Below are 27,398 nucleotides of genomic sequence, written 5' to 3' on the forward strand. Positions count from 1 at the left end.
CCCAGAATCCCAGGATTCACACCTGATTCCCCACTCCCAGAGTCTCAGGATTCACACCTGATTCCGCACTCCCAGTGTGTGAGGATTCACACCTGATTCCCCACTCCCAGAGTCTCAGGATTCACATCTGAGTCCCACTCCCAGAGTCTCAGGATTCACACCTGATTCCCCACTCCCAGAGTCTCAGGATTCACACCTGATTCCCCACTCCCAGAGTCTCAGGATTCACACCTGATTCCCCACTCCCAGAGTCCAGGATTCACACCTGATTCCCCACTCCCAGAGTCTCAGGATTCACACCTGATTCCCCACTCCCAGAGTCTCAGGATTCACACCTGATTCCCCACTCCCAGAGTCCAAGGATTCACACCTGATTCCCCACTCCCAGAGTCCAAGGATTCACACCTGATTCCCACCTCCCAGAGTCCAGGATTCACACCTGATTCCCAATCCCAGAGTCTCAGGATTCACACCTGATTCCCCACTCCCAGAGTCCCAGGATTCCCCCCTGATACCCCACTCCCAGAGTCCATGGATTATCACCAGAATCCCCACTCCCAGAGTCCAGGATTCACACCTGATCCCCCACTCCAGAGTCCAAGGATTCACACCTGATTCCCCACTCCAGAGTCCTCAAGAATTCACACCTGATTCCCCAGTCCCAAAGTCCAAGGGTTCACACTTGATTCCCCACTCCCAGAGTTCCAGAATTCACACCTGATTCCCCCTTCCCAGAGTTTCAGGAATTACACCTGATTCCCCACTCCCAGTGTCTCAGGATTCACAACTGATTCCCACTCCCAGAGTCTCAGGATTCACACCTGATTCCCCACTCCCAGAGTCTCAGGATTCACACCTGATTCCCCACTACCACTGTGAGAGGATTCAGACCTGATTCCCCACTCCCAGAGTCTCAGGATTCACAACTGATTCCCTACTCCCAGAGTCTCAGGATTCATAACTGATTCCCCACTCCTAGAATCCAAGGATTCACACCTGATTCCCCACTCCCAGAGTCCAGGATTCACACCTGATTCCCCACTCCCAGAGTCCAGGATTCACACCTGATTCCCCACTCCCAGAGTCCAGGATTCACACCTGATTCCCCACTCCCAGAGTCCAGGATTCACACCTGATTCCCCACTCCCAGAGTCCAGGATTCACACCTGATTCCCCACTCCCAGAGTCTCAGGATTCACACCTGATTCCCCACTCCCAGAGTCTCAGGATTCACACCTGATTCCCCACTCCCAGAGTCACAGGATTCACACCTGATTCCCCACTCCCAGAGTCTCAGGATTCACACCTGATTCCCCACTCCCAGAGTCTCAGGATTCACACCTGATTCCCCACTCCCAGAGTCCAGGATTCACACCTGATTCCCCACTCCCAGAGTCTCAGGATTCACACCTGATTCCCCACTCCCAGAGTCTCAGGATTCACACCTGATTCCCCACTCCCAGAGTCTCAGGATTCACACCTGATTCCCCACTCCAAGAGTCCAGGATTCACACCTGATTCCCCACTCCCAGAGTCCCAGGATTCACACCTGATTCCCCACCCCCTGTATGAGCGATTCACACCTGATTCCCCACTCCCAGAGTCCCAGGATTCACACCTGATTCCCCACTCCCAGAGTCAAGGATTAACACCTGATTCCCACCTCCCAGAGTCCTGGATTCACGCCTGATTCCGCACTCCCAGAGTCTCAGGATTCACACCTGATTCCCCACTCCCAGAGTCTCAGGATTCAAACCTGATTCCCCACTCCCAGAGTCTCAGGATTCACACCTGATTCCCCACTCCCAGAGTCTCAGGATTCACACCTGATTCCCCACTCCCAGAGTCCAAGGATTTACTTCTGATTCCCCACTCCCAGAGTCCAAGGATTCACACCTGATTCCCCACTCCCAGAGTCTCAGGATTCACACCTGATTCCCCACTCCCAGAGTCTCAGGATTCACACCTGATTCCCCACTCCCAGAGTCCAGGATTCACACCTGATTCCCCACTCCCAGAGTCCCAGGGCTCGCACCTGATTCCCCACTCCCAGAGTCCCAGGAATCACACCTGATTCCCCACTCCCAGAGTCCCAGGATTCACACCTGATTCCCCACTCCCAGATTCCCAGGATTCACATCTGATTCCCACTCCCAGAGTCCCAGGATTCACACCTGATTCCCCACTCCCAGAGTCCAGGATTCACACCTGATTCCGCACTCCAAGAGTCTCAGAATTCAAACCTTATTCCCAACTCTCAGAGTCCCAGGATTCACACCTGATTCCCCACTCCCAGAGTCCAGGATTCACACCTGATTCCCCACTCCCAGAGTCTCAGGATTCACACCTGATTCCCCACTCCCAGATTCCCAGGATTCACACCTGATTCCCCACTCCCAGTGTGTCAGGATTCACACCTGATTCCCCACTCCCAGAGTCAAAGGATTCACACCTGATTCCCCACTCCCAGAGTCCCAGGATTCACATCTGAATCCCACTCCAGAGCTCCCAAGGTTCACACCTGTTTCCCCACTCCCAGAGTCTCAGGATTCACACCTGATTCCCAACTCCCAGACTCCCAGGATTCACACCTGATTCCCCACTCCCAGTGTGCCGAGGATTCACACTGATTCCCCAATCCCAGAGTCCCTGGATTCACACCTGATTCCCCACTCCAGAGTCCAGGATTCACACCTTGATTCCCCAATACCAGAGTCTGAGGATTCACACCTGATTCCCAGTCCCAGAGTCTCAGGATACACAACCTGATTCCCCATTCCCAGAGTCCCAGAATTCACACCTGATTCTCCACACACAGAGTCCAGGATTCACACCTGATTCCCCACTCCCAGTGTGGGCGATTCACACCTGATTCCCCAATACCAGAGTCTCAGGATTCACACCTGATTCCCCATTCTCAGAGTCTCAGGATTCACACCTGATTCCCAACTCCCAGAGTCCAAGGATTCACATCAGATTCTCAACTCCCAAAATCCCAGGAATCACACCTGATTCCCCATTCTCAGAGTCCAGGATTCACACCTGATTGCAAACTCCCAGAGTCCAAGGATTAACACCTGATTCCCACCTCCCAGAGTCCAGGATTCACACCTGATTCCGCACTCCCAGAGTCTCAGGATTCACACCTGATTCCCCATTCCCAGAGTCAGGATTCACACCTGATTCCCCACTCCCAGAGTCTCAGGATTCACACCTGATTCCACAACCTCAGAATCCCAGCATTCACACCTGATTCCCCACTCCCAGAGTCTCAGGATTCACACCTGATTCTCCACTCCCAGAGTCTAAGAATTCACACCTGATTCCCCACTCCCAGAGTCCAAGGATTCACACCTGATCCCCCACTCCCAGAGTCCAGGATTCACACCTGATTCCCCACTCCCAGAGTCCAGGATTCACACCTGATTCCCCACTCCCAGAGTCTCAGGATTCACACCTGATTCCCCACTCCCAGAGTCCCAGGATTCACACCTGATTCCCCACTCCCAGAGTCCAGGATTCACACCTGATTCCCCACTCCCAGAGTCCAGGATTCACACCTGATTCCCCACTCCCAGAGTCTCAGGATTCACACCTGATTCCCCACTCCCAGAGTCTCAGGATTCAAATCTGAATCCCAACTCCCAGAGTCTCAGGATTCACACCTGATTCCCCACTCCCAGAGACTCATGATTCAAACGTGATTCCCCACTCCCAGAGGATTCACACCTGATTCCAGGATTCACACCTGATTCCCCACTCCCAGAGTCCCAGGATTCACACCTGATTCCCCACTCCCAGAGTTTCAGGATTCACACCTGATTCCCCACTCCCAGAGTCTCAGGATTCACACCTGATTCCCCACTCCCAGAGTCTCAGGATTCACACCTGATTCCCCACTCCCAGAGTCCAAGCATTCACACCTGATTCCCCACTCCCAGAGTCTCAGAATTCACACCTGATTCTCCACTCCCAGAGTCTCAGGATTCACACCTGATTCCCCACTCCCAGTGTGAGAGGATTAACACCTGATTCCCCACTCACAGAGTCCCAGGATTTACACCAGATTCACCACTCCCAGATTCCCAGGACTCACACCTGGTCCCCCACTCCCTGAGTCCAATGGTTCACACCTGATTCCCCACTCCCAGAGTCTCAGGATTCACACACTTGAGTCCCACTCCCAGTGTCCAGGATTCACACCTGATTCCCCACTCCCAGAGTCCAGGATTCACACCTGATTCCCACTCCCAGAGTCCAGGATTCACACCTGATTCCCACTCCCAGATGTCAGGATTCACACCTGATTCCCCACTCCCATGTGTGAGGATTCACGCCTGATTCCCACTCCCAGAGCTCCAGGATTCACACCTGATTCCCCATTCCCAGAGTCCAAGGATTCACACCTGATTCCCCACTCCCAGAGTCCCACGATTCACACCTGATTCCCCACTCCCAGAGTCTCAGGATTCACACCTGATTCCCATACCCAGATCCAAGGATTCACACCTGATTCCCCACTCCCAGAGTCCAGGATTCACACCTGATTCCCCACTCCCAGATTCCAGGATTCACACCTGATTCCCCACTCCCAGAGTCCAGGATTCACACCTGATTCCCCATTCCCAGAGTCTCAGGATTCACACCTGATTCCCCACTCCCAGAGACCAAGGATTCACACCTGATTCCCCACTCCCAGAGTCTCAGGATTCACACCTGATTCCCCACTCCCAGAGTCTCAGGATTCACACCTGATTCCCCACTCCCAGAGTCTCAGGATTCACACCTGATTCCCCACTCCGAGTCCAATGATTCACCCCTGATTCCCCACTCCCAGATTCCCAGGACTCACACCTGATTCGCCACTTCCAGAGTACAAGAATTCACACCTGATTCCCCAGTCCGAAAGTCCAAGGGTTCACACTTGATACCCCACTCCCAGAGCTCCAGGATTCACACCTGATTCCCCACTCCCAGAGTCTCAGGATTCACACCTGATTCCCCACTCCCAGAGTCTCAGGATTCACACCTGATTCCCCACTCCCAGAGTCCAGGATTCACACCTGATTCCCCACTCCCAGAGTCTCAGGATTCACACCTGATTCCCCACTCCCAGAGTCTCAGGATTCACACCTGATTCCCCACTCCCAGAGTCCAGGATTCACACCTGATTCCCCACTCCCAGAGTCCAGGATTCACACCTGATTCCCCACTCCCAGAGTCCAGGATTCACACCTGATTCCCCACTCCCAGAGTCTCAGGATTCACACCTGATTCCCCACTCCCAGAGTCCAGGATTCACACCTGATTCCCCACTCCCAGAGTCCCAGGATTCACACCTGATTCCCCACTCCCAGAGTCTCAGGATTCACACCTGATTCCCCACTCCCAGAGTCCAAGGATTCACACCTGATTCCCACTCCCAGAGACCCAGGATTCACACCTGATACCGACTCCCAGATTCCCACGATTCACACCTGATTCCGCACTCCCAGTGTGTGAGGATTCACAACTGATTCCCCACTCTCAGTGTCTGAGGATTCACGCCTGATTCCCAGTCCCAGAGTCTCAGGATACACACCTGATTCCCCATTCCCAGAGACCAAGAATTCACACCTGATTCCCCACTCCCAGAGTCTCAGGATTCACACCTGATTCCCCACTCCCAGAGTCTCAGGATTCACACCTGATTCCCCACTCCCAGAGTCCCAGGATTCACACCTGATTCCCCACTCCCAGAGTCTCAGGATTCACACCTGATTCCCCACTCCCAGAGTCCCAGGATTCACACCTGATTCCCCACTCCCAGAGTCCAAGATTCACACCTGATTCCCCACTCCCAGAGTCAGGATTCAAACCTGATTCCCCATTCCCAGAGTCTCAGGATTCACAACTGATTCCCCACTCCCAGAGTCTCTAGATTCAAACCTGATTCGCCACCCCCAGAGTCTCAGGATTCAAACCTGATTCCCCACTCTCAGCGTCCAGGATTCACACCTGATTCCCCACTCCCAGAGTCCCAGCATTCACACCTGATTCCCCACTCCCAGAGTCTCAGGATTCACACCTGATTCCCCACTCCCAGAGTCCCAGGATTCACACCTGATTCCCCACTCCCAGTGTGTCAGGATTCACACCTGATTCCCCACTCCCAGAGTCTCAGGATTCACACCTGATTCCCCACTCCCAGAGTCTCAGGATTCACACCTGATTCCCCACTCCCAGAGTCTCAGGATTCACACCTGATTCCCCACTCCCAGAGTCAGGATTCAAACCTGATTCCCCACTCCCAGAGTCCCAGGATTCACACCTGATTCCCCACTCCCAGAGTCCAGGATTCACACCTGATTCCCCACTCCCAGAGTCCAGGATTCACACCTGATTCCCCACTCCCAGAGTCTCAGGATTCACACCTGATTCCCCACTCCCAGAGTCTCAGGATTCACACCTGATTCCCCACTCCCAGAGTCTCAGGATTCACACCTGATTCCCCACTCCCAGAGTCTCAGGATTCACACCTGATTCCCCATTCCCAGAGTCTCAGGATTCACACCTGATTCCCCACTCCCAGAGTCCCAGGATTCAACCTGATTCCCCACTCCCAGAGTACAATGATTCACACCTGATTCCCCACTCCCAGAGTACAAGAATTCACACCTGATTCCACATTCCCAGTGTCCAAGGATTCACACCTGATTCCCCACTCCCAGAGTCCAAGGATTAACATCAGATTCCCCATCCCAGAGTCCAGGATTCATACCTGATTCCCAACTCCCAGAGTCTCAGGATTCACTCCTGATTCCTCACTCCCAGAGTCTGAGGATTCAAACCTGATTCCCCACTCCCAGAGTCTCAGGATTCACACCTGATTCCCCACTCCAAGAGTCTCAGATCACACCTGATCCCCCACTCCCCAAGTCCAAGGAATCACACCTGATTCCCCACTCCCAGAGTCCAAGGATTCACACCTGATTCCCCACTCCCAGAGTCCCAGGATTCACACCTGATTCCCCACTCCCAGAGTACAAGAATTCACACCTGATTCCCCACACCCAGAGTCCAAGGATTCACACCTGATTCCCCACTCCCAGAGTCCCAGGATTCACACCTGATTCCCCATTCCCAGAGTTTCAGGAATTACACCTGATTCCCCACTCCCAGAGTCCCAGGATTCACACCTGATTCCCCACTCCCAGAGTCCAGGATTAACACCTGATTCCCACCTCCCAGAGTCCAGGATTCACACCTGATTCCCCACTCCCAGAGTCTCAGGATTCACACCTGATTCCCCACTCCCAGAGTCCCAGGATTCACACCTGATTCCCCACTCCCAGAGTCCAAGCATTCACACCTGATTCCACATTCGCAGAGTCTCAGGAATTACACCTGATTCCCCACTCCCAGAGTCCAGGATTCACACCTGATTCCCCACTCCCAGAGTCTCAGGATTCACACCTGATTCCCCACTCCCAGAGTCTCAGGATTCACACCTGATTCCCCACTACCAGTGTCTCAGGATTCACACCTGATTCCCCACTCCCAGAGTCCCAGGATTCACACCTGATTCCCCACTCCCAGAGTCCCAGCATTCAAACCTGATTCCCACTCCCATAGTCCAAGGATTAACACCTGATACCCCACTCCCAGAGTCCAAGGATTCAAACATGATTCCCCACTCCCAGAGTCCCAGGATTCACACCTGATTCCCCACTCCCAGTGTCTCAGGATTCACACCTGATTCCCCACTCCAGGAGTCTCAGGATTCACACCTGATTCCCCACTCCCAGAGTCCCAGGATTCACATCTGATTCCCCACTCCCAGAGTCCCAGGATTCACACCTGATTCCCCACTCCCAGAGTCTCAGGATTCAAACCTGATTCCCCACTCCCAGAGTCCCAGGATTCACACCTGATCCCCCACTCCCAGAGTCCAAGGAATCACACCAGATTCCCCACTCCCAGAGTCCAAGGATTCACACCTGATTCCCAACTCCCAGAGTCTCAGGATTCACACCTGATTCCACACCCCCAGAGTCCAAGCCTTCACACCTGATTCCCAACTCCCAGAGTCCCAGGATTCACACCTGATTCCCCACTCCCAGAGTCCCAGGATTCACACCTGATTCCCCACTCCCAGTGTCCAGGATTCACACCTGATTCCCCACTCCAGAGTCCAGATTCACAACTGATCCCACTCCCAGAGTCTCAGGATTCAAACTGATTCCCCACTCCCAGAAGTCCAGATTCACACCTGATTCCCCACTCCAGAGTCCTCAGGATTCACACCTGATTCCCCACTCCCAGAGTCCAAGGCTATTCACACCTGATTCCCCACTCCCAGAGTCCAGGATTCACACCTGATTCCCAACTCCCAGAGTTAGCGATTCACACCTGATTCCCCACTCCCAGAGTCACAGGATTCACACCTGATTCCCCCGACTCCAGAGTCCCGGATTCACACCTGATTCCCCAACTCCCAGAGTCCAAGCATTCACAACTGATTCCCCACTCCCAGTGGGTGAGGATTCACAACTGATTCCCCACTCTCAGTGTGTGAGGATTCACACCTGATTCCCCACTCCCAGAGTCTCAGGATTCAAACCTGATTCCCCACTGACAGTGTCCCAGGATTCCCCCCTGATACCCCACTCCCAGAGTCCAAGGAATCACACCTGATTCACCAATCCCAGTGTCCCAGGATTCACACCTGATTCACCACTCCCAGAGTCTAAGAATTCACACCTGATTCCTCACTCCCAGAGTCACAGGATTCACACCTGATTCCCACTCCCAGAGTCCTAGGATTCACATCTGATTCCCACTCCCAGATTCCCAGGATTCACACCTGATTCCCACTCCCAGTGTGTGAGGATTCACAACTGATTCCCCACTCCCAGTGTCTCAGGATTCACACCTGATTCCCCACTCCCAGAGTCTCAGGATTCACACCTGATTCCCCACTCCCAGAGTCCAATGATTCACACCTGATTCCCCACTCCCAGAGTCCCAGGATTCACACCTGATTCCCCACTCCCAGAGTCCAAGGATTCACACCTGATTCCCCACTCCCAGAGTCCAGGATTCACACCTGATTCCCCACTCCCAGAGTCTCAGGATTCACACCTGATTCCCCACTCCCAGAGTCTCAGGATTCAAACCTGATTCCCCACTCCCAGAGTCTCAGGATTCACACCTGATTCCCCACTCCCAGAGTCTCAGGATTCACACCTGATTCGCAATCCCAAAGTTTTCAGGATTCACATCTGATTCCCCACTCCCAGAGTATCAGGATTAAAACCTGATCCCCCACTCCCAGAGTCCAAGGATTCACACCTGATTCCCCACTCCAAGAGTCCAGGATTCACACCTGATTCCCCACTCCCAGAGTCCAAGGATTCACACCTGATTCCCCACTCCCTGTGTGAGCGATTCACACCTGATTCCCCACTCCCAGAGTCTCAGGATTCACACCTGATTCCCACTCCCAGAGTCCCAGGATTCACACCTGATTCCCACTCCCAGAGTCTCAGGATTCACACCTGATTCCCCACTCCCAGAGTCCCAGGATTCACACCTGATTCCCCACTCCCAGAGTCCAGGATTCACACCTGATTCCCCACTCCCAGAGTCTCAGGATTCACACCTGATTCCCCACTCCCAGAGTCTCAGGATTCACACCTGATTCCCCACTCCCAGAGTCTCAGGATTCACACCTGATTCCCCACTCCCAGAGTCCAGGATTCACACCTGATTCCCCACTCCCAGAGTCCAGGATTCACACCTGATTCCCCACTCCCAGAGTCTCAGGATTCACACCTGATTCCCCACTCCCAGAGTCTCAGGATTCACACCTGATTCCCCACTCCCAGAGTCTCAGGATTCACACCTGATTCCCCACTCCCAGAGTCCAGGATTCACACCTGATTCCCCACTCCCAGAGTCTCAGGATTCACACCTGATTCCCCACTCCCAGAGACCAAGAACTCACACCTGATTCCCCACTCCCAGAGTCCCAGGATTCACACCTGATTCCCCACTCCCAGAGTCCAGGATTCACACCTGATTCCCCACTCCCAGAGTCCCAGGATTCACACCTGATTCCCCACTCCCAGAGTCCAGGATTGACACCTGATTCCCCAATACCAGAGTCTCAGGATTCACACCTGATTCCCCATTCCCAGAGTCTCAGGATTCAAACTTGAGTCCCCACTCCCAGAGTCCCAGGATTCACACCTGATTCCCCACTCCCAGAGTCCAGGATTCACACCTGATTCCCCACTCCCAGAGTCCAGGATTCACACCTGATTCCCCACTCCCAGAGTCCCAGGATTCACACCTGATTCCCCACTCCCAGAGTCTCAGGATTCACACCTGATTCCCCACTCCCAGAGTCTCAGGATTCACACCTGATTCCCCACTCCCAGAGTCTCAGGATTCACACCTGATTCCCCACTCCCAGAGTCCAGGATTCACACCTGATTCCCCACTCCCAGAGTCCCAGGATTCACACCTGATTCCCCACTCCCAGAGTCCAGGATTCACACCTGATTCCCCACTCCCAGAGTCCCAGGATTCACACCTGATTCCCCACTCCCAGAGTCTCAGGATTCACACCTGATTCCCCACTCCCAGAGTCTCATAATTCAAACCTGATTCCCCACTCCCAGAGTCTCAGGATTCACACCTGATTCCCCACTCCCAGAGTCCCAGGATTCACACCTGATTCCCCACTCCCAGAGTCTCAGGATTCACACCTGATTCCCCACTCCCAGAGTCTCAGGATTCACACCTGATTCCCCACTCCCAGAGTCTCAGGATTCAAACCTGATTCCCCACTCCCAGAGTCTCAGGATTCACACCTGATTCCCCACTCCCAGAGTCTCAGGATTCACACCTGATTCCCCACTCCCAGAGTCTCAGGATTCACACCTGATTCCCCACTCCCAGAGTCCAGGATTCACACCTGATTCCCCACTCCCAGAGTCCAGGATTCACACCTGATTCCCACTCCCAGAGTCCAGGATTCACACCTGATTCCCCACTCCCAGAGTCTCAGGATTCACACCTGATTCCCCACTCCCAGAGTCCAGGATTCACACCTGATTCCCCACTCCCAGAGTCCCAGGATTCACACCTGATTCCCCACTCCCAGAGTCCAGGATTCACACCTGATTCCCCACTCCCAGAGTCTCAGGATTCACACCTGATTCCCCACTCCCAGAGTCCAGGATTCACACCTGATTCCCCACTCCCAGAGTCCCAGGATTCACACCTGATTCCCCACTCCCAGAGTCTCAGGATTCACACCTGATTCCCCACTCCCAGAGTCTCAGGATTCACACCTGATTCCCCACTCCCAGAGTCTCAGGATTCACACCTGATTCTCCACTGCCAGAGTCCCAGGAATCACACTTGATTTCCCACTCCCAGAGTCTAAGGATTAACACCAGAATCCCGCGTCCCAGAGTCTCAGGATTCACACCTAATTCCGCACAGCCAAAGTCTCAGGATTCACACCTGATTCCCCACTCCCAGAGTCAGGATTCAAACATGATTCCCCACTCCCAGAGTCCAAGGATTCACATCTGAATCCCCACTCCCAGAGTTTCAGGATTCACACCTGATTCCCCACTCCCAGAGTCTCAGGATTCACACCTGATTCCCCACTCCCAGAGTCCAGGATTCACACCTGATTCCCCACTCCCAGAGTCCAGGATTCACACCTGATTCCCCACTCCCAGAGTCCAGGATTCACACCTGATTCCCCACTCCCAGAGTCTCAGGATTCACACCTGATTCCCCACTCCCAGAGTCTCAGGATTCACACCTGATTCCCCACTCCCAGAGTCCAGGATTCACACCTGATTCCCCACTCCCAGAGTCCCAGGATTCACACCTGATTCCCCACTCCCAGAGTCTCAGGATTCACACCTGATTCCCCACTCCCAGAGTCTCAGGATTCACACCTGATTCCACACTCCCAGAGTCTCAGGATTCACACCTGATTCCCCACTCCCAGAGTCTCAGAATTCACACCTGATTCCCCACTCCCAGAGTCTCAGGATTCACACCTGATTCCCCACTCCCAGAGTCCCAGGATTCACCACCTGATCCCCACTCCAGAGTCAGGATTCACACCAGATTCCCCACTCCCAGAGTCTCAGGATTCACACCTGATCCCCACTCCCAGTGTCCAGGATTAACACCAGATTCCCCACTACCAGAGTCAGGATTCAACCTGATTCCCCACTCCCAGAGTCTCAGGATTCACAACCTGATTCCCACTCCCAGAGTCCAGGATTCACACTGATTCCCACTCCCAAGAGTCCAAGGATTCACACCTGAATCCCCACTCCCAGAGTCCAGGATTCACACCTGATTCCCCACTCCCAGGTACAGGATTCACACCTGATTCCCCACTCCCAGAGTCCAGGATTCACACCTGATCCCCACTCCCAGAGTCCAGGATTCACACCTGATTCCCCACTCCCAGAGTCCAGGATCACACCTGATTCCCCACTCCCAGAGTCTCAGGATTCACACCTGATTCCCCACTCCCAGAGTCTCAGGATTCACACCTGATTCCCCACTCCCAGAGTCTCAGGATTCACACCTGATTCCCCACTCCCAGAGTCAGGATTCACACCTGATTCCCCACTCCCAGAGTCTCAGGATTCACACCTGATTCCCCACTCCCAGAGTCCAGGATTCACACCTGATTCCCCACTCCCAGAGTCCAGGATTCACACCTGATTCCCCACTCCCAGAGTCTCAGGATTCACACCTGATTCCCCACTCCCAGAGTCTCAGGATTCACACCTGATTCCCCACTCCCAGAGTCTCAGGATTCACACCTGATTCCCCACTCCCAGAGTCCAGGATTCACACCTGATTCCCCACTCCCAGAGTCCCAGGATTCACACCTGATTCCCCACTCCCAGAGTCCAGGATTCACACCTGATTCCCCACTCCCAGAGTCCCAGGATTCACACCTGATTCCCCACTCCCAGAGTCCAGGATTAACACCTGATTCCCCACTCCCAGAGTCCAGGATTCACACCTGATTCCCCACTCCCAGAGTCTCAGGATTCACACCTGATTCCCCACTCCCAGAGTCTCAGGATTCACACCTGATTCCCCACTCCCAGAGTCTCAGGATTCACACCTGATTCCCCACTCCCAGAGTCCCAGGATTCACACCTGATTCCCCACTCCCAGAGTCTCAGGATTCACACCTGATTCCCCACTCCCAGAGTCCCAGGATTCACACCTGATTCCCCACTCCCAGTGTTTCAGGATTCACACCTGATTCCCCACTCCCAGAGTCTCAGGATTCACACCTGATTCCCCACTCCCAGAGTCTAAGGATTCACACCTGATTCCCCACTCCCAGAGTCCAGGATTCACACCTGATTCCCCACTCCCAGAGTCCCAGGATTCACACCAGATTCCCCACTCCCAGAGTCCAGGATTCACACCTGATTCCCCACTCCCAGAGTCCAAGGATTAACACCAGATTCCCCACTCCCAGAGTCCAGGATTCACATCTGATTCCACACTCCAGAGTCTCCAGGATTCACACCTGATTCCCCACTCCCAGAGTCCAGGATTCACACCTGATTCCCCACTCCCAGAGTCCAGGATTCACACTCTGATCCCCACTCCCAGAGTCCAGATTCACACCTGATTCCCCATTCCCAGAGACCAAGGATTCACACCTGATTCCCCACTCCCAGTGTCTCAGGATTCACACCTGATTCCCCACTCCCAGAGTCCCAGGATTCACACCTGATTCCCCCACTCCCAGAGTCCAATGATTCACACCTGATTCCCCACTCCCAGAGTCCAGGTTCACACTTGATACCCCACTCCCAGAGCTCAAGGATTCACACCTGTTTCCCCACTCCCAGAGTCTCAGGATTCACACCTGATTCCCAACTGCCAGAGTCTCAGGATTCACACCTGATACCCCACTCCCAGAGTCAAAGGATTCACACCTGATTCACCAATCCCAGAGTCTCAGGAATTGCACCTGATTCCCCACTCCCAGAGTCCAAGGATTAACACCAGATTCCCCACACCCAGAGTCCCAGGATTAACACCTGATTCCCCACTCCCAGAGTCTCAAGGATTCACACCTGATTCCCCAATCCCGGAGTCTCAGGATTCACACCTGATACACTACTCGCAAAGTCCCTGGATTCACACCAGATCCCCCACTCCCTGAGTTCAGGATTCACACCTGATTCCCCACTCCCAGAGTCTCAGGATTCCAAACCTGATTCCCCACTCCCCGAGTCCCGGATTCACACCTGATTCCCCACTCCCATAGTCTCAGGATTCACAACTAATCCCCCACTCCCAGAGTCCAAGGAATCACACCTGATTCCCCACTCCCAGGAGTCCAGGCTTCACACCTGATTCCCCACTCCCAATGTCCCAGGATTCACACCTGATTCCCAACTCCCACAGTCCCAGGATTCAACCAGATTCCCCACTCCAGAGTCAGGATTCACACCTGATTCCCCACTCCCAGAGTCTCAGGATTCACACCTGATTCCCCACTCCCAGAGTCTCAGGATTCACACCTGATTCCCCACTCCCAGAGTCCAGGATTCACACCTGATTCCCCACTCCCAGAGTCCAGGATTCACACCTGATTCCCCACTCCCAGAGTCCAGGATTCACACCTGATTCCCCACTCCCAGAGTCTCAGGATTCACACCTGATTCCCCACTCCCAGAGTCCAGGATTCACACCTGATTCCCCACTCCCAGAGTCCCAGGATTCACACCTGATTCCCCACTCCCAGAGTCCAGGATTCACACCTGATTCCCCACTCCCAGAGTCTCAGGATTCACACCTGATTCCCCACTCCCAGAGTCCAGGATTCACACCTGATTCCCCACTCCCAGAGTCCCAGGATTCACACCTGATTCCCCACTCCCAGAGTCCAGGATTCACACCTGATTCCCCACTCCCAGAGTCTCAGGATTCACACCTGATTCCCCACTCCCAGAGTCTGAGCATTCACACCTGATTCCACACACCCAGAGTCCAAGCATTCACACCTGATTCCCCACTCCCTGAGTCTCAGGAATCACACCTGATTCCCCACTCCCAGAGTCCCAGGATTCACACCTGGTTCCCCACTCCCAGTGTGAGAGGGTTCACACCTGATTCCCCACTCCCAGTGTGACAGGATTCACACCTGATTCCCCACTCCCAGAGTCCAGGATTCACACCTGATTCCCCACTCCCAGAGTCCAGGATTCACACCTGATTCCCCACTCCCAGAGTCTCAGGATTCACACCTGATTCCCCACTCCCAGAGTCCAGGATTCACACCTGATTCCCCACTCCCAGAGTCCCAGGATTCACACCTGATTCACCACTCCCAGACTCCAAGTTTTCACACCTGATTCCCCACTCCCAGAGTCTCAGGATTCACACCTGATTCCCCACTCCCAGAGTCTGAGGATTCACACCTGATTCCACACTCCCAGAGTCCAGGATTCACACCTGATTCCCCACTCCCAGAGTCCAGGATTCACACCTGATTCCCCACTCCCAGAGTCTCAGGATTCACACCTGATTCCCCACTCCCAGTCTCCAGGATTCACACCTGATTCCCCACTCCCAGAGTCTCAGGATTCACACCTGATTCCCCACTCCCAGAGTCCAGGATTCACACCTGATTCCCCACTCCCAAAGTCCAGTATTCACACCTGATTCCCCACTCCCAGAGTCTCAGGATTCACACCTGATTCCCCACTCCCAGAGTCTCAGGATTCACACCTGATTCCCCACTCCCAGAGTCTCAGGATTCACACCTGATTCCCCACTCCCAGAGTCCAAGCCTTCACACCTGATTCCCCACTCCCAGAGTCCCAGGATTCACACCTGATTCCCCACTCCCAGAGTCTCAGGATTCACACCTGATTCCCCACTCCCAGAGTCTCAGGATTCACACCTGATTCCCCACTCCCAGAGTCTCAGGATTGAAACCTGATTCCCCACTCCCAGAGTCTCAGAATGCAAACTTTATTCCCCACTCTCAGAGTCCCAGGATTCACACCTGATTCCCCACTCCCAGAGTCTCAGGATTCACACCTGATTCCCCACTCCCAGAGTCCCAGGATTCACACCTGATTCCCCACTCCCAGAGTCCAAGGATTAACACCTGATTCCCCACTCCCAGAGTCCAGGATTCACACCTGATTCCCCACTCCCAGAGTCCCAGCATTCACATCTGATTCCCCACTCCCAGTGTTTCAGGATTCACACCTGATTCCCCACTCCCAGAGTCTCAGGATTCACACCTGATTCCCCACTCCCAGAGTCCCAGGATTCACACCTGATTCCCCACTCCCAGTGTTTCAGGATTCACACCTGATTCCCCACTCCCAGAGTCGAGGATTCACACCTGATTCCCCACTCCCAGAGTCCCAGGATTCACACCTGATTCCCCACTCCCAGAGTCTCAGGATTCACACCTGATTCCCCACTCCCAGAGTCTCAGGATTCACACCTGATTCCCCACTCCCAGAGTCTCAGGATTCACACCTGATTCCCCACTCCCAGAGTCCAGGATTCACACCTGATTCCCCACTCCCAGAGTCCCAGGATTCACACCTGATTCCCCACTCCCAGAGTCCAGGATTCACACCTGATTCCCCACTCCCAGAGTCCCAGGATTCACACCTGATTCCCCACTCCCAGAGTCTCAGGATTCACACCTGATTCCCCACTCCCAGAGTCTCAGGATTCACACCTGATTCCCCACTCCCAGAGTCTCAGGATTCACACCTGATTCCCCACTCCCAGAGTCTCAGGATTCACACCTGATTCCCCACTCCCAGAGTCTCAGGATTCACACCTGATTCCCCACTCCCAGAGTCTCAGGATTCACACCTGATTCCCCACTCCCAGAGTCTCAGGATTCACACCTGATTCCCCACTCCCAGAGTCAGGATTCACACCTGATTCCCCACTCCCAGAGTCTCAGGATTCACACTGATTCCCCACTCCCAGAGTCCTAGATTCACACCTGATTCCCACTCCCAGAGTCCTCAGGCTTCACACCTGATTCCCCACTCCCAGAGTCTCAGGATTCACACCGTGATTCCCCCACTCCCAGAGTCTCAGAGATTCACACCTGACTCCCCACTCCAGAGTCTCAGGATTCAAACCTGATTCCCCACTCCAGAGTCCAATGATTCACACCTGATTCCCCACACCCAGAATCCAAGGATTCACACCTGATTCCCCACTCCCAGAGTCTCAGGATTCACACTTGATTCCCCACTCCCAGAGACTCAGGGATTCAACTACCAGATTCCCCACTCCCAGAGTCCAGACTTCACACCTGATTCCCCCACTCCAAGAGTCCAAGGCATTCACACCTGATTCCTCACTCCCAGATCCAAGGATTCACACCTGATTCCCCACTCCCAGAGGTCAGGATTCACACTGATTCCCCACTCCCAGTGTCTCCAGGATTCACACCTGATTCCCCACTCCCATAGTCCAGGATTCAAACCTGATACCCCACTCCCAGAGTCGAAGAATTCACACCTGATTCCCCACTCCCAAAGTCCCAGGATTCACACCTGATTCCAAACACCCAGAGTCCAAGGATTAACACCTGATTCCCACCTCCCAGAGTCCAGGATTCACACCTGATTCCCACTCCCAGAGTCTCAGGATTCACACCTGATTCCCAATCCCAGAGTCCCAGGATTCACACCGATTCCCACTCCCAGAGTCCAGGTTCAAAACCAGATTGCCCACTCCCAGAGGCTCAGGATTCACACCTGATTCCCCACTCCCAGAGTCTCAGGATTCAAACCTGATTCCCCACTCCCAGAGTCTCAGGATTCACATCTGATTCCCACTCCCAGAGTCTCAGGATTCACACCTGATTCCCCACTCCCAGAGTCTCAGGATTCAAACCTGATTCCCCACTCTCAGAGTCCCAGGATTCACATCTGATTCCCACTCCCAGCGTCTCAGGATTCACACCTGATTCCCCACTCCCAGAGTCTCAGGATTCACACCTGATTCCCCACTCCCAGTGTTTGAGGATTCACACCTGATTCCCCACTCCCAGAGTCCAGGATTCACACCTGATTCCCCACTCCCAGAGTCCAAGGATTCACACCTGATTCCCCACTCCCAGAGTCCAGGATTCACACCTGATTCCCCACTCCCAGAGTCTCAGGATTCACACCTGATTCCCCACTCCCAGACTCCCAGGCTTCACACCTGATTCCAAACTCCCAGAGTCCCAGGATTCACACCTGATTCCCCACTCCCAGAGTCCAGGATTCACACCTGATTCCCCACTCCCAGAGTGACAGGAATCACACCTGATTCCCCACTCCAACAGTCCAAGGATTCAACCCTGATTCCCATCTCCAAGAGTCCAGGATTCACACCTGATTCCCCACTCCCAGAGTCTCAGGATTCACACCTGATTCCCCACTCCCAGAGTCTCAGGATTCACACCTGATTCCCCACTCCCAGAGTCTCAGGATTCACACCTGATTCCCCACTCCCAAGAGTCCAGGATTCACACTGATTCCCCACTCCCAGAGTCCAGGATTCACACCTGATTCCCCACTCCCAGAGTCCCAGGATTCACACCTGATTCCCCACTCCCAGAGTCTCAGGATTCACACCTGATTCCCCACTCCCAGGTGTGAGAGATTCCACCCTGATTCCCCCACTCCCAGAGTCTCCAGGATTCACACCTGATTCCCCCCTCCAGAGACCAGGATTCACACCTGATTCCCACTCCAGAGTCACAGGATTCACACCTGATTCCACACTCCCCCAGAGTCTCAGGATTCAACACCTGATTCCCCACTCCCAGAGTCCAATGATTCACACCTGATTCCCCACTCCCAGAGTCCCAGGACTCACACCTGATTCCCCACTCCCAGAGTACAAGAATTCACACCTGATTCCCCAGTCCCAGAGTCCAAGGGTTCACACTTTATTCCCCACTCCCAGAGTCCAAGGATTCACATATGATTCCCTCTCCCAGAGTCCCAGGATTCACACCTGATTCCCCATTCCCAGAGTCTCAGGATTCACACCTGATTCCCCACTCCCAGAGTCCAGGATTCACACCTGATTCCCCACTCCCAGAGTCCAGGATTCACACCTGATTCCCCACTCCCAGAGTCCAGGATTCACACCTGATTCCCCACTCCCAGAGTCCAGGATTCACACCTGATTCCACACTCCCAGAGTCTCAGGATTCACACCTGATTCCCCACTCCCAGAGTCTCAGGATTCACACCTGATTCCCCACTCCCAGAGTTCACACCTGATTCCCACTCCCATCAGGATTCACACCTGATTCCCCACTCCCAGAGTCTCAGGATTCACACCTGATTCCCCACTCCCAGAGTCCCAGGATTCACACCTGATTCCCCACTCCCAGAGTCTCAGGATTCACACCTGATTCCCCACTCCCAGAGTCTCAGGATTCACACCTGATTCCCCACTCCCAGAGTCTCAGGATTCACACCTGATTCCCCACTCCCAGAGTCCAGGATTCACACCAGATACCCCACTCCCAGAGTCCCAGGATTCACACCTGATTCCCCACTCCCAGAGTCCAAGGATTCACACCTGATTCCCCACTCCCAGAGTCCAAGGATTCACACCTGATTCCCCACTCCCAGAGTCCCAGGATTCACACCTGATTCCCCACTCCCAGTGTGTGAGGATTCACACCTGATTCCCCACTCCCAGAGTCTCAGGATTCACACCTGATTCCCCACTCCCAGAGTCTCAGGATTCACACCTGATTCCCCACTCCCAGAGTCAGGATTCACACCTGATTCCCCACTCCCAGAGTGTCAGGATTCACACCTGATTCCCCACTCCCAGAGGCTGAGGATTCACACCTGATTCCCCACTCCCAGAGTCCCAGGATTCACACCTGATTCCCCACTCTGAGTCCAAGGATTCACACCTGATTCCCCACTCCCAGTGTGTCAGGATTCACACCTGATTCCCACTCCCAGAGTCCAAGGACTCACACCTGATTCCCCACTCCCAGAGTCCCAGGATTCACACCTGATTCCCCACTCCCAGAGTCCAGGATTCACATCTGATTCCCCACTCCCAGAGTCTCAGGATTCACACCTGATTCCCAGTCCCAGAGTCTCAGGATTCACACCTGATTCCCCACTCCCAGAGTCCAAGGATTCACACCTGATTCCCCACTCCCAGAGTCCAAGGATTCACACCTGATTCCCACTCCCAGAGTCCAGGATTCACAACTGATTCCCCACTCCCAGAGTCTCAGGATTCACACCTGATTCCCCACTCCCAGAGTCTCAGGATTCACACCTGATTCCCCACTCCCAGAGGCTGAGCATTCACACCTGATTCCCCACTCCCAGAGTCTAAGGATTCACACCTGATTCCCCACTCCCAGAGTCCCAGGATTCACACCTGATTCCCCACTCCCAGTGTCTCAGGATTCACACCTGATTCCCCACTCCCAGAGTCTCAGGATTCACACCTGATTCCCCACTCCCAGAGTCTCAGGATTCACACCTGATTCCCCACTCCCAGAGTCCAAGGAATCACACCTGATTCCCCACTCCCAGAGTCCAAGGATTCACACCTGATTCCCCACTCCCAGTGTGACAGGATTCACACCTGATTCCCCACTCCCAGAGTCCCAGGATTCACACCTGATTCCCCACTCCCAGAGTCCAAGGATTCACACCTGATTCCCCACTCCCAGAGTCCAGGATTCACACCTGATTCCCCACTCCCAGAGTCTCAGGATTCACACCTGATTCCCCACTCCCAGAGTCTCAGGATTCACACCTGATTCCCCACTCCCAGAGTCCCAGGATTCACACCTGATTCCCCACTCCCAGAGTCTCAGGATTCACACCTGATTCCCCACTCCCAGAGTCTCAGGATTCACACCTGATTCCCCACTCCCAGAGTCTCAGGATTCACACCTGATTCCCCACTCCCAGAGTCTCAGGATTCACACCTGATTCCCCACTCCCAGAGTCTCAGGATTCACACCTGATTCCCCACTCCCAGAGTCTCAGGATTCACACCTGATTCCCCACTCCCAGAGTCTCAGGATTCACACCTGATTCCCCACTCCCAGAGTACAAGAATTCACACCTGATTCCCCACTCCCAGAGTCTCAGGATTCACACCTGATTCCCCAATCCCAGAGTCCAAGGATTCACACCTGATTCCCCACTCCCAGATCACAGAATTCACACCTGATTCCCCACTCCCAGTGTACAAGGATTCACACCTGATTCCCCACTCCCAGTGTCTCAGGATTCACACCTGATTCCCCACTCCCAGAGTCTCAGGATTCACACCTGATTCCCCACTCCCAGAGTCCCAGGATTCACACCTGATTCCCCACTCCCAGAGTCCAAGGATCTACACCTGTTTCCCCATTCCCAGAGTCTCAGGAATCACACCTGATTCCCCACTCTGAGTCCAAGGATTCACACCTGATTCACCACTCCCAGATCACAGAATTCACACCTGATTCCCCACTCCCAGTGTACAAGGATTCACACCTGATTCACCACTCCCAGAGTCTCAGGATTCACACCTGATTCCCTCTCCCAGAGTCCCAGGATTCAATTCTGATTCCCACTCCCAGAGTCCCAGGATTCACACCTGATTCCCACTCCCAGAGTCCCAGGATTCACACCTGATTCCCCACTCCCAGAGTCCAGGATTCACACTGATTCCCACTCCCAGAGTCCCAGGATTCACATCTGATTCCCACTCCCAGATTCCCAGCATTCACACCTGATCCCCACTCCCAGTGTGTCAGGATTCACACCTGATTCCCCACTCCCAGAGTCTCAGGATTCAAACCTGATTCCCCAAACCCAGAGTCCCAGCATTCACATCTGATTCCCCACTCCCAGACTCTCAGGATTCACACCTGATTCCCCCACTCCCAGAGTCCCAGGATTCACACCTGATTCCCCACTCCCAGTGTGACAGGATTCACACCTGATTCCCCACTCTCACTGTGTGAGGATTCACACCTGATTCCCAGTCCCAGAGTCTCAGGATTCACACCTGATTCCCCACTCCCAGAGTCCTAAGGCATTCACACCTGATTTCCCACTCCCAGAGTCCTCAGGATTCACACCTGATTCCCCACTCCTAGAGTCCAGGATTCACACCTGATTCCCCACTCCCAGAGTCCAGGATTCACACCTGATTCCCCACTCCCAGAGTCCAAGAATTCACACCTGATTCCCCACTCCCAGAGTCCCAGGATTCACACCTGATTCCCCACTCCCAGAGTCCAGGATTCACACCTGATTCCCCAATACCAGAGTCTCAGGATTCACACCTGATTCCCCATTCTCAGAGTCTCAGGATTCACACCTGATTCCCCACTCCCAGAGTCTAACGACTCACACCTGATTCCCCACTCCCAGAGTCTCAGGATTCACTCCTGATTCTCAAATCCCAGATTCCCAGGATTCACACCTGATTCCCATTCCCAGAGTCTCAGGATTCACACCTGATTCCCCACTCCCAGAGTCCAGGATTCACACCTGATTCCCCACTCCCAGAGTCTCAGGATTCACACCTGATTCCCCACTCCCAGAGTCTCAGGATTCACACCTGATTCCCCACTCCCAGAGTCCCAGGATTCACACCTGATTCCCCACTCCCAGAGTCCAGGAATCACACCTGATTCACCAATCCCAGTGTCCAGGATTCACACCTGATTCCCCACTCCCAGAGTCCAGGATTCACACCTGATTCCCCACTCCCAGAGTCTCAGGATTCACACCTGATTCCCCACTCCCAGAGTCCCAGGATTCACACCTGATTCCCCACTCCCAGAGTCTCAGGATTCACACCTGATTCCCCACTCCCAGAGTCCCAGGATTCACACCTGATTCCCCACTCCCAGAGTCCAGGATTCACACCTGATTCCCCACTCCCAGAGTCCCAGGATTCACACCTGATTCCCCACTCCCAGAGTCCAGGATTCACACCTGATTCCCCAATACCAGAGTCTCAGGATTCACACCTGATTCCCCACTCCCAGAGTCTCAGGATTCACACCTGATTCCCCACTCCCAGAGTCTCAGGATTCACACCTGATTCCCCACTCCCAGAGTCTCAGGATTCACACCTGATTCCCCACTCCCAGAGTCCAGGATTCACACCTGATTCCCCACTCCCAGAGTCCCAGGATTCACACCTGGTTCCCCACTCCCAGGGTGACAGGATTCACACCTGATTCCCCACTCCCAAAGTCCCAGGATTCACACCTGATTCCAAACACCCAGAGTCCAAGGATTAACACCTGATTCCCACCTCCCAGAGTCCAGGATTCACACCTGATTCCGCACTCCCAGAGTCTCAGGATTCACACCTGATTCCCCATTCCCAGAGTCTCAGGATTCACACCTGATTCCCCACTCCCAGAGTCTAAGGATTCACAACTGTTTCCCCACTCCCAGAGTCCAGGATTCACACCTGATTCCCCACTCCCAGAGTCCAGGATTCACACCTGATTCCCCACTCCAGAGTCCAGGATTCACACCTGATTCCCCACTCCCAGAGTCTCAGGTTTCACACCTGATTCCCCACTCCCAAAGTCTCAGGATTCACACCTGATTCCCCATTCGCAGAGTCAAAGGATTGAAACATGATTCCCCACTCCCAGAGTCCAAGGATTCATATCTGATTCCCACTCCCAGAGTCCCAGGATTCACACCTGATTCCCCACTCCCAGAGTCCAGGATTCACATCTGATTCCCCACTCCCAGTGTGACAGGATTCACACCTGATTCCCCACTCCCAGAGTCTCAGGATTCACACCTGATTCCCACTCCCAGAGTCCAAGATTCACACCTGATTCCGCACTCCCAGAGTCTCAGGATTCACACCTGATTCTCTCTCCCAGAGTCCAAGGATTCACACCTGATTCCCACTCCTCGAGTCCCAGGATTCACATCTGATTCCCACTCCCAGAGTCCAAGGATTCACACCTGATTCCCCACTCCCAGAGTCCAGGATTCACACCTGATTCCCCACTCCCAGAGTCTCAGGATTCACACCTGATTCCCCACTCCCAGAGTCTCAGGATTCACACCTGATTCCCCACTCCCAGAGTCTCAGGATTCACACCTGATTCCCCACTCCCAGAGTCTCAGGATTCACACCTGATTCCCCACTCCCAGAGTCAGGATTCACACCTGATTCCCCACTCCCAGAGTCTCAGGATTCACACCTGATTCCCCACTCCCAGAGACCATGGATTCACACCTGATTCCCCACTCCCAGAGTCCCAGGATTCACACCTGATTCCCCACTCCCAGAGTCTCAGGATTCACACCTGATTCCCCACTCCCAGAGTCTCAGGATTCACACCTGATTCCCCACTCCCAGAGTCCCAGGATTCACACCTGATTCCCCACTCCCAGTGTGAGAGTTTTCACACCTGATTCCCCACTCCCAGAGTCCAGGATTCACACCTGATTCCCCAATACCAGAGTCTCATGATTCACACCTGATTCACCACTCCAAGAGTCTCAGTATTCAAACCTGATTCCCCACTCCCAGAGTCCAAGCATTCACACCTGATTCCCCACTCCCAGTGTCCAGAATTCACACCTGATTCCCCACTCCCAGTGTCCAAGGATTCACACCTGATTCCCCCTCCCAGATTCTCAGGATTCAAACCTGATTCCCCACTCCCAGAGTCCAAGGATTCACACCTGATTCCCTCACTTCAGAGTCGCAGGATTCACGCCTGATTCCCAGTCCCAGAGTCTCAGGATTCACACCTGATTCCCCATTCCCAGAGTCCAAGGATTCACACCTGATTCCCCACTCCCAGAGTCCAAGGATTCAGACCAGATTCCCCACTCCCAGATTCCCAGGATTCACACCTGATTCTCCACTCCCAGTGTCTCAGGAATTACACCTGATTCCCCACTCCCAGAGTCCAAGGATTCACATCTAATTCCCCACTCCCAGAGTCCAGGATTCACACCTGATTCCCCACTCCCAGAGTCTCAGAATTCACACCTGATTCCCCACTCCCAGAGTCCAAGGATTCACACCTGATTCCCCACTCCCAGAGTCCAAGGATTAACATCAGATTCCCCACTCCCAGAGTCCAGGATTCACACCTGATTCCCCATTCCCAGAGTCCCAGGATTCACACCTCATTCCCCACTCCCAGAGTCTCAGGATTCACACCTGATTCCCCACTCCCAGTGTCTCAGGATTCACACCTGATTCCCCTCTCCCAGAGTCCAAGGATTCACACCTGATTCCCACTCTCATTGTCTCTGCATTCACACCAGATTCCCCACTCCCAGTGTCTCAGGATTCACACCTGATTCCCCATTCCCTGAGACGAAGGATTCACACCTAATTCCCCACTCCCAGAGTCCAAGGATTCACACCTGATTCCCCACTCCCAGAGTCCCAGGATTCAACCTGGTTCCCCACTCCCAGAGTCCAGGATTCACACCTGATTCCCCACTCCCAGAGTCTCAGGATTCACACCTGATTCCCCACTCCCAGAGTCCAGGATTCACACCTGATTCCCCACTCCCAGAGTCCAGGATTCACACCTGATTCCCCACTCCCAGAGTCCAGGATTCACACCTCATTCCGCACTCCCAAAGTCTCAGGATTCACACCTGATTCCCCACTCCCAGAGTCAAAGGATTCAAACATGATTCCCCACTCCCAGAGTCCAAGGATTCACATCTGAATCCCACTCCCAGTGTCTCAGGATTCACACCTGATTCCCCACTCCCAGAGTCAAAGGATTCACACCTGATTCCCCACTCCCAGAGTCCAAGGATTCACACCTGATTCCCCACTCCCAGAGTCCCAGAATTCACACCTGATTCCCCACACCCAGAGTCCAGGATTCACACCTGATTCCCCACTCCCAGAGTCCCAGGATTCACACCTGATTCCCCACTCCCAGAGTCCAGGATTCACACCTGATTCCCCAATACCAGAGTCTCAGGATTCACACCTGATTCCCCACTCCCAGAGTCTCAGGATTCACACCTGATTCCCCACTCCCAGAGTCCCAGGATTCACACCTGATTCCCCACTCCCAGAGTCCAGGATTCACACCTGATTCCCCAATACCAGAGTCTCAGGATTCACACCTGATTCCCCATTCCCAGAGTCTCAGGATTCACACCTGATTCCCCACTCCCAGAGTCTCAGGATTCACACCTGATTCCCCACTCCCAGAGTCCCAGGATTCCACCCTGATACCCCACTCCCAGAGTCCAATGAATCACACCTGATTCCCCACTCCCAGAGTCCCAGGATTCACACCTGATTCCCCACTCCCAGTGTGAGCGATTCACACCTGATTCCCCACTCCCAGAGTCCCAGGATTCACACCTGATTCCCCACTCCCAGAGTCCAGGATTCACACCTGATTCCCCAATACCAGAGTCTCAGGATTCACACCTGATTCCCCACTCCCAGAGTCTCAGGATTCACAACTGATTCCCCACTCCCAGAGTCTCAGGATTCACACCTGATTCCCCACTCCCAGAGTCTCAGGATTCAAACCTGATTCCCCACTCCCAGAGTCCCAGGATTCACACCTGATTCCCCACTCCCAGAGTGACAGGATTCACACCTGATTCCCCACTCCCAGAGTCCAGGATTCACACCTGATTCCCCACTCCCAGAGTCCAGGATTCACACCTGATTCCCCACTCCCAGAGTCCAGGATTCACACCTGATTCCCCACTCCCAGAGTCTCAGGATTCACACCTGATTCCCCATTCCCAGAGTCCAGGATTCACACCTGATTCCCCACTCCCAGAGTCTCAGGATTCACACCTGATTCCCCACTCCCAGAGTCCCAGGATTCACACCTGATTCCCCACTCCCAGAGTCCAGGATTCACACCTGATTCCCCACTCCCAGAGTCCAAGGATTCACACCTGATTCCCCACTCCCAGAGTCCAAGGAATCACACCTGATTCCCCACTCCCAGAGTCCCAGGATTCACACCTGATTCACCACTCCCAGAGTCTAAGAATTCACACCTGATTCCCCACTCCCAGAGTCCAAGGATTCACACCTGATTCCCCACTCCCAGAGTCTCAGGATTCACACCTGATTCCCCACTCCCAGAGTCTCAGGATTCACACCTGATTCCCCACTCCCAGAGTCCTAGGATTCAAACCTGATTCCCCACTCCCAGAGTCCCAGGATTCAAACTTGATTCCCCACTCCCAGAATCCAAGGATTCACACCTGATTCCCACTCCCAGTGTCTCAGGATTCACACCTGATTCCCTCTCCCAGAGTCCAAGGATTCACACCTGATTCCCACTCCCCGAG

The sequence above is a fragment of the Carcharodon carcharias genome, chromosome 21 (assembly GCF_017639515.1).
Source record: "Carcharodon carcharias isolate sCarCar2 chromosome 21, sCarCar2.pri, whole genome shotgun sequence".
Classification (NCBI taxonomy): domain Eukaryota; kingdom Metazoa; phylum Chordata; class Chondrichthyes; order Lamniformes; family Lamnidae; genus Carcharodon; species Carcharodon carcharias.